At 42.6% G+C, this 18,432-nt stretch overlaps 1 protein-coding gene across 1 annotated transcript in view; it reads left to right on the top strand.

Annotated features, from left to right (window-relative positions):
- Window positions 1-4,163: 4,163 nt before the first annotated feature.
- Window positions 4,164-18,432, top strand: part of HAS2 (hyaluronan synthase 2) — a 60,652-nt gene continuing 46,383 nt past the window's right edge. The window contains exon 1 of the mRNA XM_069220685.1: window positions 4,164-4,710. The gene's annotated coding sequence lies outside the window, so the exon portion shown is untranslated. The remainder of the gene's footprint in view (window positions 4,711-18,432) is intronic.

Genomic DNA, 18,432 nt, shown 5'->3' with positions numbered 1-18,432 from the left:
GAAAAGGCTGATGTTGGGTAAAGTACAAAGCCAATGGTAAAGGGTAAAGGCTATGTCCGTTCATTTGGTAAAAGTCATGCAAGACTTCACATGTTTGATCTGTTTACTATGGAACATAATAACTAAGATGATAAGCCCTAACCTACTTATTGTGAAAAGCGTGTGTTAAAGATAATAGGCTTTTAAAGTTGGATTGTTATTACAACATGCTACAGCCTGTAGGCAGGCATTTTGTTATATCCAATTTCTCAATTACTGTAGTAGGCAAAGGTTTTGGTATTGGTAATATGACTGAATGAACCACAAGGATAGATGATGTGCACTACACTAACCCTAGCTAGGCTCTCTTACAAGAGATGGTATTTTGCTTTGCCAACTGTGATTTTGTATACATTTGTAGTTTTATGTTGGTATGCTGGATGGTTGCCCTGTGGAAGCTCATGCGCAGTATAGTCTGTTTGAGTTGGTTATGGTGACAAGCCAGTGCTAAAGGCTATAAGCCTGGTTCCTTATTATAAAATTCACAATAAAGGCAGCAGGCCTGTCATACTGATTATGAACAGCTTATGCTAAAGTCAATAGGCATTTAGGAGTGGATTGTTCTTAGTCTGAATTGAAGCTTACAGAAACTATTTATGTTACATGGAATCTCACAGATTGGTTACCTTGAGTATAGTTGGGGTAAATTTGTGTGCTTCCACTATAAAAATATTGCTTGTGCTGCACTTTTTGGCATATGGAGAACCTTACACTAGATACAACAGCGAATGATCATGGCTATAGGCGTGATCTGTTTATTATGAAATGTTATGATAAAAGCAATAGGCCCGGTGTATTTACTGTGAAAAGCGTATGTTAAAGTAAATAAGTGTTTAAGTGCTGATTGTTATTACTCTATTTTAAAGCCTACATATAGGTGTTTTGTTACACAGAATATCACATCAGTGGTCCAGGGTACCAGAAGCTCTGCCGTGGCCTGTTGTATCATGCTACGGAGCCCCACATAAGGTTCAGATGCATACCCATCAACACATCCTCATGTGGAGGTGGTTACCCTCTTTTTAACTATAGCCATTCTCCTAAAAAGCAATATGCCTCCATAGACTTTAATAGTGTCACTTTCTTTGAAAGCTAGATCAGCCCCCCTCCCTAAAATGGTTGATTACTGATACACTTTAACAGGATAGCTCTCTAAATTATAGGACTTCACCTTTGTCTTCGAGCCGACAGGCTGTGGGTATGCAGGTGTGGCTGCACATCGTGGTCCCAGGCACTGGAAGCATAGCTCTTTCACCGATCTCTTTGCTATGGAGCACACTAAATAAAGTTCACATGTAGTTGTACATCAATGGCCGCAAGCGGGAGATACTTTTGTCTAAATGTAAGCTCTATGCTGAGGTGTTTAGTATATGGTTCTGCTGTGGCTGTGCATCAGTGGTCACAGGCAAAGGAAGCTTTCATTTAAACTTAGGCTCTGGGCTGAGATGCTTAGTATATGATTATGCTGTGACTGCACAGGCATTGGAAGCTTTGATCTATCCCCGACGGCTGTCATGTAAAGCCACTAATAAGATTCTGCTGTGGGTACATGTCTGTGGTTCAAGGCACCAAAAGCAAATATCTGTGCCTGGGCTGCGTGCAATGGAGCCCCACTTACCGCTCGGATGTGGCTGCACATCAATGGTCACAGGCAACTCTATCCTCAACAAATCAGTGTTATGGGTCCTGTTGTCAGTGGCACCTGAAGCATTTTAAAGATAGTGGGGCAGGTTGGAGGGTGCGGGGGCAGCGTGCCAAGGGAGCGCACGGGGGAAGCGCAGGAGGGGTCAATAATAAAAAAAAAGTACTTGGTGCTTCCAGATGCCTCACACTCCTCTTCCTAGTCCCAGCAGCTTCAGAGACTCCCTTTGCAATCTCTGTGCTGCTCTCATGCTATTACCAAGCATGACAGCAGTGCAGGGATTGGCCAGAGTGGGCTGGTTTACTGCTCGCTCAAGCACAGGGAGCCTGTGCTGCTTCTCCAACAGGGCTGTCAAATACATCTGGGTTGGAGAAACCTAAGTGCGCATGTCTGTTTGACACTTAAGTGCACTCCATTCCACTCCTCCTCTGCCTCCCATGGCCCAGCCCCGCCCCTCCCTGCACATACTGGCTCAGCCAGCAGCTGAAAAATAAAACAATATAAAAATATTGTTTTATTTTTCAGCTGCTGACTGTGAGCCAGTGGGGCAACGCTCCTCCACCATTGCGGAGGAGCCCCGACTGCCTGTTTTAGGTGTATAGTTCAGCAGTGGCTGCACGTCAGCGGTCTCCGGCGACGGAAGCCTGGCTCTTGCCTTAAAGCTCAACAAGGGATACTCATTAATGAAGCCTAGGCATCTCAAGTGTGCACCCAGCCTTGGGCTCCGTATTAAAACCTCTTTCAATGTTCAATGCGCCAGCATGCCCCAAGACCCAATATATTACATTTGAAAAAAGCATCTGCAGAGTAAAGTGGCATGATTGTCTCAGGCATGTCAATGCTGCCAGCTCCATGGGACGATCAGATGAGCGCCAGCAAATTAAATTTCAATTAAAAAACATATTGCATTGGACCCTGCGCGTGTGGGCTCTCCCAACTACAATTGCCTTTCCAATCGGAGGCACGGGCACCGCTAAGGAGGAGTTTGCACGAACGGAAGTAATCCAGGGCAGCACTCATTATCTCCCTCATCTCATCTCCCTCTCGCACAGATCTGTCGGTGCATGAGTGTATGATGGCTCCCTAATAGTTACTATGTAAAGAGTGATAACGCGCAGCATCCCGAGATCAATAAAATATTCTAGTAACTATCGGTGTTCTAGCACATTAAATAAGGCTAATTAGATATTGACTATGACATTTTGTGGGTAAATAAAGGGGGCATTATCTGTTTCCCAATTGAAAATGGTATAACGGTCTTTCAACAAAGATGGCCATTCATCCTAAACAATCCTAAACCATCTGTAACTTCTTAAGTGCACACGCCGACCCAGGAGGTGGTTATCGATGAAGAAACCCTTACAGTGGTGTAACGAAACTTGACGTGCCCCCCCCTCCCTGCCGAGTACATTGAGCCCCCCAGTCACTCCCCCTGGACCCAGTCAGAGGCTGCTGGGGAGGGGTACTGGGGGAGCTGGAGCTCGTCCCTCTCCCCCTTCCCTCCCCCCCGCACCGCGGAGCCTGGGGGGTGGGGGCTGTGTTACGCCACTGACCCCTTACGGGGTTCCCGGACACACTCTGGCTGGTTTGTGGGGCTTGAGTTACGTGCGTGTGCAAACGTAGTGCTCTCCCTGCAACCACGAATCCGCGCCGGCTCCTGTCAGGCAGCCTTCGAAGAACAAATTGCAGCCAAAAGCCTTATTCTTTTCCAAACACTGCCACCATGTGGTCCTTTCTGGTACAGCTGTACAGAAATTTGGACGGGTTTCTGAGAACCTTCATCCAGACAGTCCTGGCAAGAGAAAGAAGCGAAATGGGACCGGAGCATAGCGGATTAGCATTGCGTTTCCTATCAGTCACTTGGAGTTTAGGGCTGGGGCGAGCGGCGCAACTCTTGTCTGTGGAGGACCGTCTGCATAGAGAATGGACTGCTCCGAGGAGTTAAATAGGCTTTAAATGTCACTTATTTTCAAATAATGAACCAGACCCACGAGAAACCATTATGTTCTCTTCAAAGTTTACAGATGCTGATATATTGCATGATACTTTAAGATGTCTGGGCACTTCCCTCTTCTGATTTTAAATACACCTGGAAGAAATAATAAAAAAAAATGCACAGGTCGACATTGGTATGAGTCTGGTCACAGTGCAAGGCAAAGTACATTAAAGGTTTCCTCTCTCTACCCAGGAGAGTGGAACAGTAATCTTGCGCATTTCTTTTACTGTCAGAGATGTGACATTTTGCCGTCAGTGCTGTTCGTGACGAGGACGTCAGGTGGTGGCAACATATGGGCCCCACAGTGCTCCACAAATGTTTGCAATTACGCTAATTTAATTCACTGGAGTTTTCAAGTGATCCCGACCAGGCTCTAGTATGACTCTTAAGGGGCAGGGATTTTTTTTTTCTTCTGGAAAGTGTTCCCTCCTCCTCACCCCCTGTCCTCCTCCCTTATTAAAACAACCACCAGCAAAAGTCCCGCTTGTTTAAGAGACCCCCTTCAGTCAAAGAAGGCAGAAAAGGCAGGAGAGCAGGAGGGGAAAGAGAAAAAAAGTCCAAGGGGGGAAGACGTCTGGAAAAAATTACCAGCTGGCTGATTTTAAGAAGACTTCCCCTACTCAAGACTGAAACTGGCGGTTAAAGCATCACCGGGCGACTTTCCCTCTGTACCACTAATGGAGCAGCGCTCCTGCACCGGCACTGGACACTCAGCATGAATATGCACGTTAGATAGCGAGGAAAAACTATTTTATTTATTTAAATTGCCTGGCTCATGCTGGATCCTTTAAGATAGGTAGATAAAAGTCCAGCATTTTTAACGCACGAGGGAGAAAGTGTGTTCAGTATTTTTTTTTTTTTTTTTGCGTTATTTTAAATTTTATATTTTTGTCGTGCTTACTGTCTCTCTCGCGCAAGCTGCTCTGATTTATTATACCTCAGTCTTTGGAAACCTTTCACAACCAGGCGGCAAGACGTTTCACATAACTGGCTGAAACAGTCGGCGACCAGCTGGCATCTAAGGCTCAACAAGGTATGTACATTTACCACACGCTCCTTCTTTTTCTAAGAAGTTAAAGATTTACGTGTTTTACATACAGATGTGCCTTAATTGCTTTTTTACTATTATTTTCCTGAACCTTGTAATTTTACTCAAGTTGTCACATCGTGGAGTATTTCCAGTCACGTCACTATTTTAAAAATTGTGTTTGCGTATTTCTACTAATGAAACAATTACTTTTATATTAATGTAATAGTCATTGACACAGTTATGAAATTACGCTATATATATATACTTATGTATATACATATATATATATATATATATATATATATATATATATATATATATATATATATATACACTTTTTGTAGTAAGTGTAATGACATCCTATGGGCATTGCACTAGCACTATTCTTTCAACAGTATGACTCTTTTTGAGGATGTAGGTTTGAAAGTCAAACAGTACTTCTTTGAACGTGATGTTAATTTTGTCGGAGGCATCTAGCTCCTCGGGTGACCAAACTTATCCAACAAGCACCTCGTTGACAGCAGCTACATTCGAGACTCCCGTAGCTCTTTTACTGACACCTGGTATAAAGTTAAAGGCAGGGTTGCCAGTATGCTGCATGGACACTCCCAAAGCATGACAAGAGAGTTGTACTCCTCTAGAAAGGGAGGGGTAGGGAGACGTTAACGCTCCAGCCTTTGATCTGCCTAGACATTATACGTGCCTGAGGCTGAACTCTTATTACTGCTGTCTGTAGGACATCCTTTCTGTTGGTTGCGTTCAAACAAAATACATAGTAGACGCTCCTCTGCAAGCCAATGGTGAGGCATTTTTGGAAGGGTAAGAAGTTTAAGAATGAACTGTTTCACTGGTACCTCCCTGCTTGGGACGTAACCGAGATGCTGCTCTGAAATTAATGAGGCGGAAACAGTTAGAGACGTTCTGCCAACCCTGGTGGGGAGGGGAGCGCCCAGAAGTCGGAAGGAAATGACTAAGGTGCATACACAGCGGTACAGGAGACTTAGGCGCAAGGTGTTAATAAAAGAAAGTCTTTGCCCAACTAAACTGTCGCGCATGCCCTCTGTCTGCCAGCGTCTGAGGCAAGGTCTAGACTAGAGGTACAAGCAAAGCCTCAGAATACCTGGCAGAGTTGAAGAGCCCAGAGGCAAACTGATGGAAATGTGCCTAATGCTACCATTAAAATTCATTAACATATGTAAATCAAGTGTATGAAGGAAATACATTGTGGTATAGTACAAAGTTAGTCATTTTTGTAGTCTTAGCACTAGCAATTAACTGTTATTTCCATGTAGTGTACATAGAAATACATCAGAAAACGTAAATCCCGCGCACTATATAGGCTCTCTACCATACAGGTAACGCGACACAAGTCGTCCACTTTCTCTCTGCCATAAAAAGTGATTTAAGAGTAGTGTGCAGGCTGCAGGCAGTAGCGGTGTGTCCCTATGCGCCGGCCGCAGGCTGAAGCGGAAAGGCAGACAGAGGGATGCTCTGTGGCCTGCCCTTGCGCTCCCCACCCCGGCTTCCAGCTCGGCAGCAGCTTCCAAGAGACGAAGAAGGAGCCGCTTGTACGCCTGGGATCCCCACGTGGCGACAGGCGTGGGCGCGGCCTCTGACGTCATGCCGAAGGCACGCCCGTGTTCACGTCACAGCTCAGGCAGCCTGTGATTGGCGGAGAGGATTCCGGGAGCCTGGGCAGCGCTCCTGAAATTATTTTCTGAAGCCGAATTGTGTGCATGTGTCAGCGCCCTAGTGATGACAGCGGTCGACTATACCTGCTTCAGGCGGGGCGCCTCCAGCCCCCCTCAGTGGAGAAAACATGCTGTCACTGGCGAAGGAGCATGGTTAACACATTTCACCCACATATGCTTTTCTTAAAAAATTATGAAGATGCTCAACGTTATACTAGCACCTTTCTCTGCCGGTATTGTACTTTTGAGTAATAGTCCAAGTTAAATAGATATGGAGTTTAAAAAATAGTTTGTTTTTTATTAAATTCCTTCTCCAGTAGGAAGAGCTTTTCATATGGCAAAGGTAATTTTTTCAAGTAGCAGACGTGCTTAAAATAAGAATTGCAAAGCAAGTAGGCCTGGTTTGCTTTTAAATCCCGATAGAACACTGAAAACAGGTTACTGCAGTAAAAAAAGATTGCATTTTGTATAAAAATCATCTATGAGAAAAATAATTTGAATTACCTTGACTCATATAATTCCTTATATGTAAAATTGACCCTTATGCCTTTCAAGGCACGCTATAAGAGGCAGACTGAAACAGCAAACACCCAATAGCATGAGGTTGGCGGGGTATGCTCCACTGGGAACAGTCACAGTCAGTTCTCTGCAGTGCTTTAAATGGAAAAATAGAAGTGCAGGTACTCTGTAATAGAGTACCTGCTTGTTTCTAAGAAGTGCCGGTACTCTCCAATTAAAAGTATTACGTTTTTCTTGAAATATGCCGGTACTCTCCCTCTCAAAATAAAAAAGTGCCGGTACTCAGTACCGGAGAGTACCGGCCCATTTAAAGCACTGGTTCTCTGTATTTTAAAGAATTGGTAACAACGGTGCTAAACACACAGCACTGCTATCAAGCCAGACCTAAAAAAGTGAAACAGTTGATGAGACCATAAAAGTTGAAATACTATTGTTTCACTGAAAAAGACAACTGAGACAAAGTTGTTACTTGCTGGTTTGTGCAGCTCATGTGACTTCTCATTTGTTTCACAGAGAACTAGAGTTAAAAGTGAGTTTTGCTCACAAAATGAATACAAAACATCAGTCAATGAGGTTAGGTTTTTTATTATGAGGGATGACAAGGTCATTTTATGAACAATATTAATGCACTAATGAATCGCATGAACATTTAACATGAAGTCGCTTCTAAGACCAACCTTAACAATCAACTGCCATACTGGATGAACGTAAAGAATCCAAACTGACCTGTGTTGGGAATTAATATGGGTCAATGAGTCTACTTAGGAAGCCATTTTTGGTTTGCTTTTAGTGCTTGATGTTTTTTTCTATCAGCCGGATAGCTGAGAGTGGTAGCACGTTGCACCCTCTCGGCTGCCTCCACTGCAGAGTTAACAAGTGAAACACTTTCCCAGAGACGAATAGTAAACAAAGGAATTCTGGAACAAAAGACAAGTCTAAGGAGCCAGGAACAAGATATGTGACTTCCTTAAAAAATCAATAGGTTTGATTTCCTTGCATGAAAATAAGGCATGTGTCCAATTTGTTTAAAAAAATGTAAATCAATGAAAATTTTGCTGTCAACTACTAGAAAAAAAGATTTTGCAATTGAAGGAGTGGTGGCACTGGAATGTGACATTAAGAGATCTGAATTTAGAGCTGCATAAATTTGGGCTACTATGCTCATGGAAAGCAGACAGCTAGAAAGAAAAGAGACAACTGACAGATAGAAAGGTCCGGCAGACTGACAGACAAGCAAATGTGGTATACCAATAGTTAAATACATTGTTAAATAGATACACAGATAGACATGTGACCAGATGGATGGAATACATTTCCTGTTCCATCTTGATACCATTATATTTTAATATGGAGTGCGATAACTGTAGCATTGTGGGAACTGTCACATTCAATATCATCAATATCCATGAAAACCTTGTTGGAAAATTGGAAAATGAATTTAGCCTTCATACTGGATAGTTAATCTTTTGCGATGATGGAGAAGCTCAGATTAACTATGCGTTCTTTAATAGGATTCCCATGCTCTGCCTGGAACATCTGATTAACAACATATTCTCTGTGTTAGTCCATCTGTTCCTATTGGACACACCTCACAGAGCTGGCTCCAATCACCAGCCCAACAGACAGCCATTCACATTTCATCAAGATACACCGGAGAGAACCAAAGAACATCTTTATATTTAACAATGAAGTTAAAACTACAGATTCTGCCAGACACCATATAAAGAAACCCAGTCACCTCCATTAATAACCTAGTGACGCTTGTGTTCCATCAGTACCCATACAGCTTCTCTGCTTGTCACTGAACTTTTTGCCACTCTTTCATCATAATGCAGGATTTGGTTTCAACTAAGTTTCTAATAAGGATTGTTAAATAAATAAAAAAGGTCTGTAGACACTTAGACACTAGTTATAGGACTATGTAGAAAAATATTTTAGATTATTGTGTTATAGAAACATACACGTTCACATTACATTCCATAAACAGCTATAGAATTGTCAAATAGGTAGAAAATGGATAGAGATAGATAGATAGGTTTGGTGGGTGGATGGATGAATGGGCAGGTGGGCAGACAGATAGAAAGATTGTGCCTTTTACTGTTTAGATGTTATTGTGTAATGAGTATATAGTCCAGTAATAGTGCATTATTACTTATAGGTCACATCTTAGTGAAGGAAGGTATGTTTACATAGATTATTTAAAACTGAGAGAAGACAAGAAGCCACCTCGTGCTGATAAGGATCAACCATGACGAAATTCCAAACCTTCTTCATGTTCTTATGGTATGATAAACTAGATCTGGGAGGCATGGTGGTTTCCACTCCTCATGGGTAGTGCAATGTTGTTAAGCAGAGCATTTTGTCAACTGAAACAGCAGAGATCTCTTATTTAAAGGCAGCGTGAACCATGCAGAGGAGGTAGAAGGGCAAGACGTCTTATGTGACTAGCGCATTTGCCATCTCAGAGTTACCTCAGTGCCCAGTTTGTACAAATGTAATTATATACCAAGCATATAGCTATACATCCATCAATACTGTGGGATCATCTTTCTCCAGGTCAGTAATAGATGACGTCTTCACTCCGTTTTCACTCCCTAATCATTATTTCAGACGTTTTAGACTAATTACTTCAGTGGAGCCAAAACAAGACTACAACAACCAGAATGCATTTGGCTATCACACAAACATCCATGCCTGGAAACTGTGTCCATAATGGCCTGAGGGGAGGTGGTCACCCCAATCCCACCATGGTAATCACATGACACAGTTGTAAGGATATGTTGATGTGCCTGGGCTCATGGTGTCTTATCTGCGTCAAACACAAGCTTCTTTTATGCTCCTGCCCCTACAAGGGCTACCTATTTCAGAAGACGTATAATTTTGTTGCAGAATGTTGAGAAATTAAGCCCTATACTAACCTATTGATTACGAATGTTTATGTTAGCTTTATCAGAGCCATTCAATGATAGGGAGTTGTTGCATCCCTCCTAGCAGCGAATCCTTGGAGTTGGCAGCATTGGTGAGCATTCATTTTAAACAGGGTTATTTTACTTTTGGTCTCCTGCCTTCTCACGCCCTTCCCCTCCCACTCCATTTCCTCCCCTCCCACCTCTACTCCCTTCCCAGGCACGGCTCTTTAGGAAGCCAACTTTCTCTCTTAATGAGGCTGCTGACGTAGGTGCGTTGCACGTTGGGGACCTGCTTATAAACAGATGATGTGGTGCACTACATCATGTGTGCTGCAAACAATCTTAACTTGCATTTGACCTCTTAGTCACTAGGCACCATCTCCAACATTTGCAGATGGGGAAGTCCACTGGAGGCCTAGTGCTAGGAAGGAAGCTGAAGGAAGCAGTGGAGATTAATTGTGAATGTTTGAAACCATGGAACAGATTTGTAATAGACGCCCAGCTTATCAAAGTATAAAAGAGGCAAGTCTATATTGGTGACAAATTGTAACCCTTCCTCACTTGTGTTTCGTGGCCATCACATATCTATTTAAATAGTTGTTTTCTGTGCTAGACCCCCCTCCCCATCTATACTTTTTCTGACGATGTTACATGCCAGTTTGTGCCAAGTTTGTACACATTTAACTATGAAACAAGCAGGCACAATTTTAGGTAAAATGTGAGTATGTTTGGCACAAAATTGGCATTCTGCTGGCAGTGCCTACAGGCATGTCAGTCAATCTCTGAAGTAGCATGAAATCTGTATTAACTTCCAACAGGCATGAGTGTGTTAGATAAAGAAATGTGGACAACGTGAGAAAATCATAATTCCGTGGAGATCATTAGCCCTAGTGCTTTCAAGCCAGCATCTTTAATAGAGAGCAAAGTTACAGCTTAAACTGTCCAAGAATCAAATCTCTAATTGGCAGAGCAAACAATACAAAAAAATAAATCACTCACTGACCCACTCACTCCCTGAATCACTCTCACTCACTCACTCACTCACTCACTCACTCACTCACTCACTCACTCACATGCATGAATCAGAAGAGCACTAGATAAAAAAGAAGAACATAATTATACAGTTTAGACCTGTGGGTCATTGAATGGTTTTCAGGGTGCCACCTGCCCCTGGGTGACTTCAGACAGCAAAGGAAACATGATGATGCCTAGATAGATCCCAAGGAATTTAAGGCAGTGTCCTTGACACTTTTTTACAACAGAGGTATAACAATGTAGGTTATTATAAATAAGAAAAGACAGGGTCCCGAAAGTCTATGCAGTCTCTCTGTGGTAGGTAGGTTATCACAGGACTATCTCATAGATGAAAATATCCACTCTGTAATTTTCATGATTTCCTACAAATCCTTAGATTAATGTCATAGTTTAAAGTCACTCATTTTGGGTTTCAATATGTTTTGTGAAGTATGCAGCGATGAGTGTGGGAAGTACCCCCTCAATCCCCCCCCCCCCCCGGTAGTGTTATTTTTATTCCTGATGGGCTGCTCAATAGATGCCTTAGTGAAGGTGCCCGGGATCCTCGAAGTAAATGTTCCAGAACCAAGTGGGCATTGTGCATAAATCCACAATGATGTTGCCATCAAAGCCAACCCTGAGACAATCTCACTTGTGCCCTTGAAAATCTAGGCCTGGTGAATTTAAATTATGTTGGCATAGTTTTTGTAATTTCGTGAATTTCATGTTACAGTTGCACGAAATTCCTGAAATGATGTTATTACGCCACTATACATAATTATGTATCATTTGCAGTAAAAAGATTCAGAAAACACACAATTTGCAGTAAAAATTTACCATGAACATACAGGAATAATAGAATGCGAGTGGCTGTTGTTTGTGGTGCTTTTGTTTAAATGTGTCCTCTTGCCAAAAACGAATGCCAGGGTGTATTTCACGTTAAAATATAGTGCAAAATGATGCGTTTGCATTTTGTGTAATTAAGAATAATTGTGCAAAATTTTGTCATCATTTACCGTATTGATGTGAAAGCAAATTACGTGAATTTCACACACTCCTAGTGGAATCAAGTATCACATATTACATTCTCTGTCTTGTGCAGAAGGCAAACTAATGCAATGGACACGGTCACCTCCAGAAACATCTCACTATAACCCTCCCAGGACAGAACAGTCTTATTCTTATTTCAGACACAAATGTTTTTACATCCATACAACTTCAGATCCACCAACTTAGGAATGCCTGGAGTCCAGAATCTCACCCAGAACTAAAGTATCTTTCCTTCAGGAAAGTCATGAAAACAAAAGTAATCACAGTAACCTTTGACTAAGATCCTTTTAAGTAACTAGAAATGACTGATGGATGCCATGCAGCTGGCTCATTCTAACTTCCTGTGAATAGTTTTTCTTCATGCCCTTTGCCCTGATAGTTCAGCTAATATATGGACAAACACATACACAAATAATTAAATCACTTCTGTTACCAAGCAAAGACTGGGTAATCGAGGACTACTGACTACTGAGCTTGAAATGGCATTCATTCACTAGGCCATCACACCAACAGAGGCACCACTTACTTGTCCCATTTACAGTCCTAATGCATAAATATCCACAAATATTCACCCACAAGCCATACCGATTGGGCCGTTTTGTGTTTATGATAGTGTCATGAGTGGGATGCAAAGTCAATTGGAATCCAACACACAAAAGTTATTACAATCCAAAACTGAGAGAGGCTGTGGAGGAAGAACACTTATTTCTCTGTCAAAACAAAAAAGGGTCTTATTTGGAGTTGTGGTGGAGCAGGAACAATGCCCCAAAACATTGTTTATTCCATTTTGCGAAATGAGGGGTTCCTCCACTCTATCAAGAGTCAGGGAAACCACTGAGGTATCTTCATCAGTGGGTCACAGTGAGTGTCTTTGTACCCTATTAAGGACAGGACCATGTCCAGGGCCAGCTTTAGCACAGGTGTGCAATGATCCCTGCTGGTGCCCCAAATGACCTCCCTCTGTACTGACTCTCCCACCATCCCGTCCAAAAGTGCCCCCACCCCTCCACAGTCCCTCTCTCACATGCATTTCATTCACCCCACAGCACCATTCATACCAATGTAGGCTGTCGGAGCATTCCACATCCCACATACACAACACAGAGACAATGAATCACACATGTAGAAATCAGTGCACAAGAAATGCTACCAAGACATAGAGGACCACAAGTTGCAGGAGCCTCACACCACCCATACTGGTAGACAGTGTTTTCCAAGAGAGAATGGTCTGGAGAAACACAAACTCAGGATCTAAAACGCAACACAGCAGTGGGGTTGGCCTTACCAAGAAGAATTTATTTCCATCCAAATGAACCCTCACCCCAGCAACATCAGGACAACAAATGACCCGGGAAAACATGACGCTGAAATCTATACCTTCCAGTTTGCATACAGCTCTCCGTTAACAGTCCACAGCTCACGGCGCTACACTATGATTGTAACTTATAAACTGCAATTAGGTAAAGGATTGATCTGACAAAGCATTTACCCGCTGGGCCATTTGTATAAAACAAAATTATGTGCTCTACCTGGTACAGGTGCCCTTCAGCAGGCATGTTAACCCTCTGCGCTACTCCATGATGAGTCAAAACTGCCACTAGACAAAACTCTGATCTCCCTCCAGCAGGTACCTTAATCACTGGTCATCCTAACATTTTTATTGTTGCCTGAAAATTGATGGACACAGAAGCAAATCTGCTGTAGGTGCTTTTAAACCCATAAGATATTTGAAAAGACAGCGTCCCCAAGCTCGACGGCCCGTGCAGTGGCACTGGTTGCACCACTCTAAAGCTGGACCTGACTGTGTCACACATTTTCCCCGCAAGTTCACACATTTTCCCGGCAAGGTATGGCAGGGAAAATGTTAAAAAGCTCCATGCACATCAGGGCCAATTGTGTTTTTTCCAGAAAAACAAGCTCCCGCTTTGGGAGTTATTTTTCTCTGAACAGAAAATGTTTACCGAGCAGGCTGTTTAAATAAGGTGCTGGTTCAGCAATCTTCGCTACTTTGAAGCGGTCACTGTAGAAGCTCCCTTCTCAGACCAGAACTCTCAGCCAGGCACACAGGCAGGGATCTCCGCCTCCCTGATGAGACACCAGGCCGCCCACGAAGGTCTCAAGTCCTTAGTTGATGGAAGCATTACATCGTCAGGATTGAACTGGTGAGGCTAGGGATGAGCTTGAGGAAGGATTCGAGAGGCGCAATAATCATCATGGATGGAGTTGCCAATGAAAACCGAATGGCTGCTTTGGTGCATTCTAGGCTGCAAGGATTGAAATGCACAATTGAATTGCAATTCAGGATGCATCATCAGAACCTTAAGAGTTGTCAAGAGATTTTGTATCAGGCCCTCCTGATCTCAGCATCCATCAAAAGAGGATGAGACTGATTGGATTTGACGCATCTGTACAAGGTAAACCTAAGTAAGGATGCTTCTGGATGGGTTGGAGGATGTAGCAGTCAAGATAGCTTATGTTTTCCGTGTGATATGGTGTTGTATTGCTCTGCATCCGGGGCAGGTGCTACTTAGAATTTAGGTGCATGTTTGAAGAAGAAAGTTTTCTTAGGCATGCTGTGGGCACAAATATGTCTTTCAAGTTTTCTGAAATTCCTTGTAATCTTGGATGCCTCATGTTTACTGATAGTAGATGTTTCAACTTCGACTTGGTATTTTCCTGATTTTTTTATTGCATCTTTGGAATTTGCGAACTTCAGTCAGGTGGGTGGTCTCAGGGCTTGGGCTGGAACAGATATTTTATAATTTAGCAATCTTTGGCAAGTGGACGAAGTGGAGGGCTCAGAGTACAATTCTTATGCTGATTGTGTTGGGTGCTACATAGTGTTTACATAGTAAATACTATGTCTTTGGGGGTGTTTTGAGTCGACATTGATTTTGTTTGGAATAGCTTAATGCTACCTGTATTAATTTTGAGCCTGGTTTTTCTTTGGTCCATACATATATTTTCCTATATTTTTCCTCTCCTTTATCCAGTTCTTCAAACTAGTTTGCATGTTGGTAATCCAGATTGTCTTCAGAGTCAAGCTAGTCATAATTTTTTATTGATGTTATCATATCTGCTTTGGTTGCAGTTTTTCAATTCTTTGTGCAATGATGTCTCGCATGATTAGTTCTTTTGATAGGAGAAAGCTCAGTTCTTGGTGATCTTTTAGTTCTGCACAATAAATGTCACAGAGAGGGGTCAAGACAGTAGTAGGCAGTTTGAACAGGTCTCTCTAGCTGTCCAAATACCCATTCAGAGAAGCTCTCTCCCTCCATCAGGTACAGTCGGAATCAAGCAAGGAGGTTATCTTCATAGCACCACCCATCTGCATCACCAATCAAGAGACATCCCAAATGACAACTTTGATTTATTGCAAATAATACTAGTTATCTTTTTCAAAGTTGTGATGCTTCCCAGAGGTCAGTAATTAACCAAGGCAACCCACAAATGGCTGTCATGAAGGCAATATCTGTCAGTGACTTGGTTTTCATTACCAACAATAACAAGAATCAACAACAAGCATTTGCAATGCAACAGGTTTCGCATTTCTCCGAGTTAGAGCAATTAGCAGTTGTAAACTCCCAACTGGACTTTTCTTGCCTCATTAAATTGAAAAAAAAAACGAGGGCGACGGTGCTGCTAAACAATGGATATAGAAATAGAAACGGTCTCCGGGTCGATGTCATGCAAAGTGCTAGACTTCTTCCAAGCAAGATTGTGCTGTGAAAAAAGAGAAAAAGTAGTCCACAAACCGAACGGAAAACAGTGAGCCTAGTATGTTTTCAGTACCTGGTCGCTGCGCTCGAGGAGGGCTAACCACCAGAAAAGGCATGACGTATGCATGCCTTCCACTAATGAAAGCAAGCAGATTTTAAGAGGCAAGCCCATGAACCAATAAAAGACACTGACGTGACATGGGCGGGCTCCGAGCCCTTTTCTAACTACTACAGCGTCTCGCAAGCGATACACATGCGCCAGCACATGCTATCACAGGCTCAACCCTAAAAAGCACTCATAATGTAGACTACCCACCGGGCTCTCTTGAGCCCGGCACTGGCCGTGGCTGAGTGGAATCCACTTCCTCTTCATCTTCATGCTATAAAGGAGGTTGATTCTTTAAAACGCCTTTTAAAAACATGGCTTTTTAATGTCGCCTTTTAGAGTTGCCCCTACTGCGGGGCAAACGGCCAAGTAAGCTGAGTGCTGGGACGCTCTGACGAGTAGCTGATGAGTAGCTGACTAGTAGCTGCGCACTTTTATAAGTTCCTTAAACTTAATGGTGATCGTATAAGTCCTGCTTAACCAAGCATGCAGAACATCAGCTTTTTTCTGACTAAAATAAGTGAGGGGACAGCGTTCCAGATGGGCTAGGTGTGTAGTGAGATAATATATGAATATGTTACCGCAACTCCTCTTATGTTTTCATTTCTTTTTTTGAAATTTATTGGCCAGCAGCGATTCAGCTCCCTGTGTGCATTTGACTACCCTGCATTAATTATAGCACAATATAAGCAGATCTGGGTGTTAGACTGTGTATGAGACCAAAATGCATTGCTTTACTGAGCTTGGAGCAATAGGAACCTTTGGTATCCATTTTGTGGCATGACTCACATCTGAAGGTACTACTTGTGCCCAATGACATGCCCTTAGAAGTGGGATCACATTTTCTCCCTGTTGTTTATTGTGAACATTCTTAAATTTGAACTGTCAGAAGCTAATCTGGCCCCATCGGATTGATGGAGAATGCGCTGGACATGCATATATACCATGCATAAAGTGCCCCCAATATTGTATCTTCAAAATAGTGCACTAGCCTTTCAAAGATACAAGTTCATGCTGAGGTAACCATCCTATATGGACATCATAAAAATGCACTGTGCACTTTCTCTTCCTAATCTATTTTTCTGAAAATGCCTGTTTAAAAACACCCTCCCCACACTGCCTCACGATGTCCCCGGTTGGCAGCACTATCATTCGTTGACCATGTAGGGCAAAGGAGTTTCTTCCTGCTCCCAAGATGACTGTAGGTTCAAAGATCACAAGATGGAAGTCTGTCAATACCATAACGGCGCCATCTGCGTCCAAAAACCCCCCCAAAAAAGTGTTGTAAAAATTCATACACAGCTTAAAATAATCAACATGAAAGCGAATATTAAAATACCACGTGGGTCTGATGCACAATAAGGGCGTAGATGAGCGCGCATAAAAAGTGACATGGTAAGAATACCACCTTTAAAGGGCATACAAGTATATTTTCATAAGTTTGGGTTGTAAGAAAATGCACAACAGAACAAAATATAAGAATTTAGGAGGCACATAATTCGAGAGAGTAGCTGTCCGTGGAATCCGTTGCTTCTGAATTGCACATGGGAGCAAGAAAGGAGTAGCTTCCCACAATGTCTTTTTGGCACTATCAAAGTCATGTGGTTGCAACCTTTTAGCAGAATGATACGTTTTGTATGAACAGCTAAAGTGAGAAGCACAAGGTCTGTCGTTATGTTGATATTTTGGTTAAAACTGTGGGTGTGTTTCGGAAATTGGGTTATTAATTTGGAAGGGGTGTCTGCAGCCAATTTAATAAATCCAACCTGGGTAGAAGATCAAAGCACAGTTCTGAGAGCATACCTGCTCAACTCCTGGTAGCTATGGACAAGTAATAGGCAATCCCCACGGAAGTACATGTTCAATTAGAGAAGTACTACCAATTTTAAAGTAAAGAATATACCACAATATAATTCCTAAACCAACTACAAAAATAGAGAAAATAGTAGTCAGCCAAAAGACACCAAGATCCTCAAGATAGGAGAACCACGCATATTAATTATAAAGGTTTTAAGGCAAAAATCATCTGGAAAGAGTAAAGAACCATTGAAAACAGGTCATAGTTGACCATGACAGGCATGATCTCTGGCTGACCGCGATGGAGTGGAGATCTGATACATCAAGCAGGTCATTCCAGTCAAGGTTTTATCTTTGGATTTAATATATGAAATACAAGTCAGAGTTTTCCAGCAGTGCAAGATCCACACTCTGAGGTCCCTTGAAGTCAGATATGTAATCACTGAGCTCCCCCTGATGTCATTCGTTTTGGCACCAAAAGATTTGTGCTGGACAAAACTAGATTTCGGAGCTGCCAAGGGTGCTTTACTGGTCAGATAGATTTACAACTTCAGCCCAGTCCCAGGTCTTAACTTTGGGCACAGTCACTTTTTTTTTATATTAATTAAAATCCTCTAGTGAAGAATGGCTGGAAGCTGTAAATGGCTGGGTTTCACAAGGCCATGTACCTTTACAGCAAGGTTCCGCTAAACTTCTTTTCAACATGACAAAAAGCTCAGAGGGGATTAACCTGTTTATTTGCACACCTATGGTGTACCTGTTGGCACTGAAAAGTCCCTTGCATCGTGATGGACGTGCACCACTGCCCTAAAGTACCCCAGCTACACAGATATCTGGATCCCTAGTGTACATTTTTTAGTCATGGGTGAGCACAGATCATGTGTGTGCGCTATGACATGGGCCTGTCTCACGGATTGTGG

Source organism: Pleurodeles waltl, chromosome 2_2 (assembly GCF_031143425.1).
Source record: "Pleurodeles waltl isolate 20211129_DDA chromosome 2_2, aPleWal1.hap1.20221129, whole genome shotgun sequence".
NCBI classification, from domain to species: domain Eukaryota; kingdom Metazoa; phylum Chordata; class Amphibia; order Caudata; family Salamandridae; genus Pleurodeles; species Pleurodeles waltl.
The sequence above is the reverse complement of the archived record's forward strand: the minus strand, read 5'-3'. Positions and strand labels throughout refer to the sequence as shown.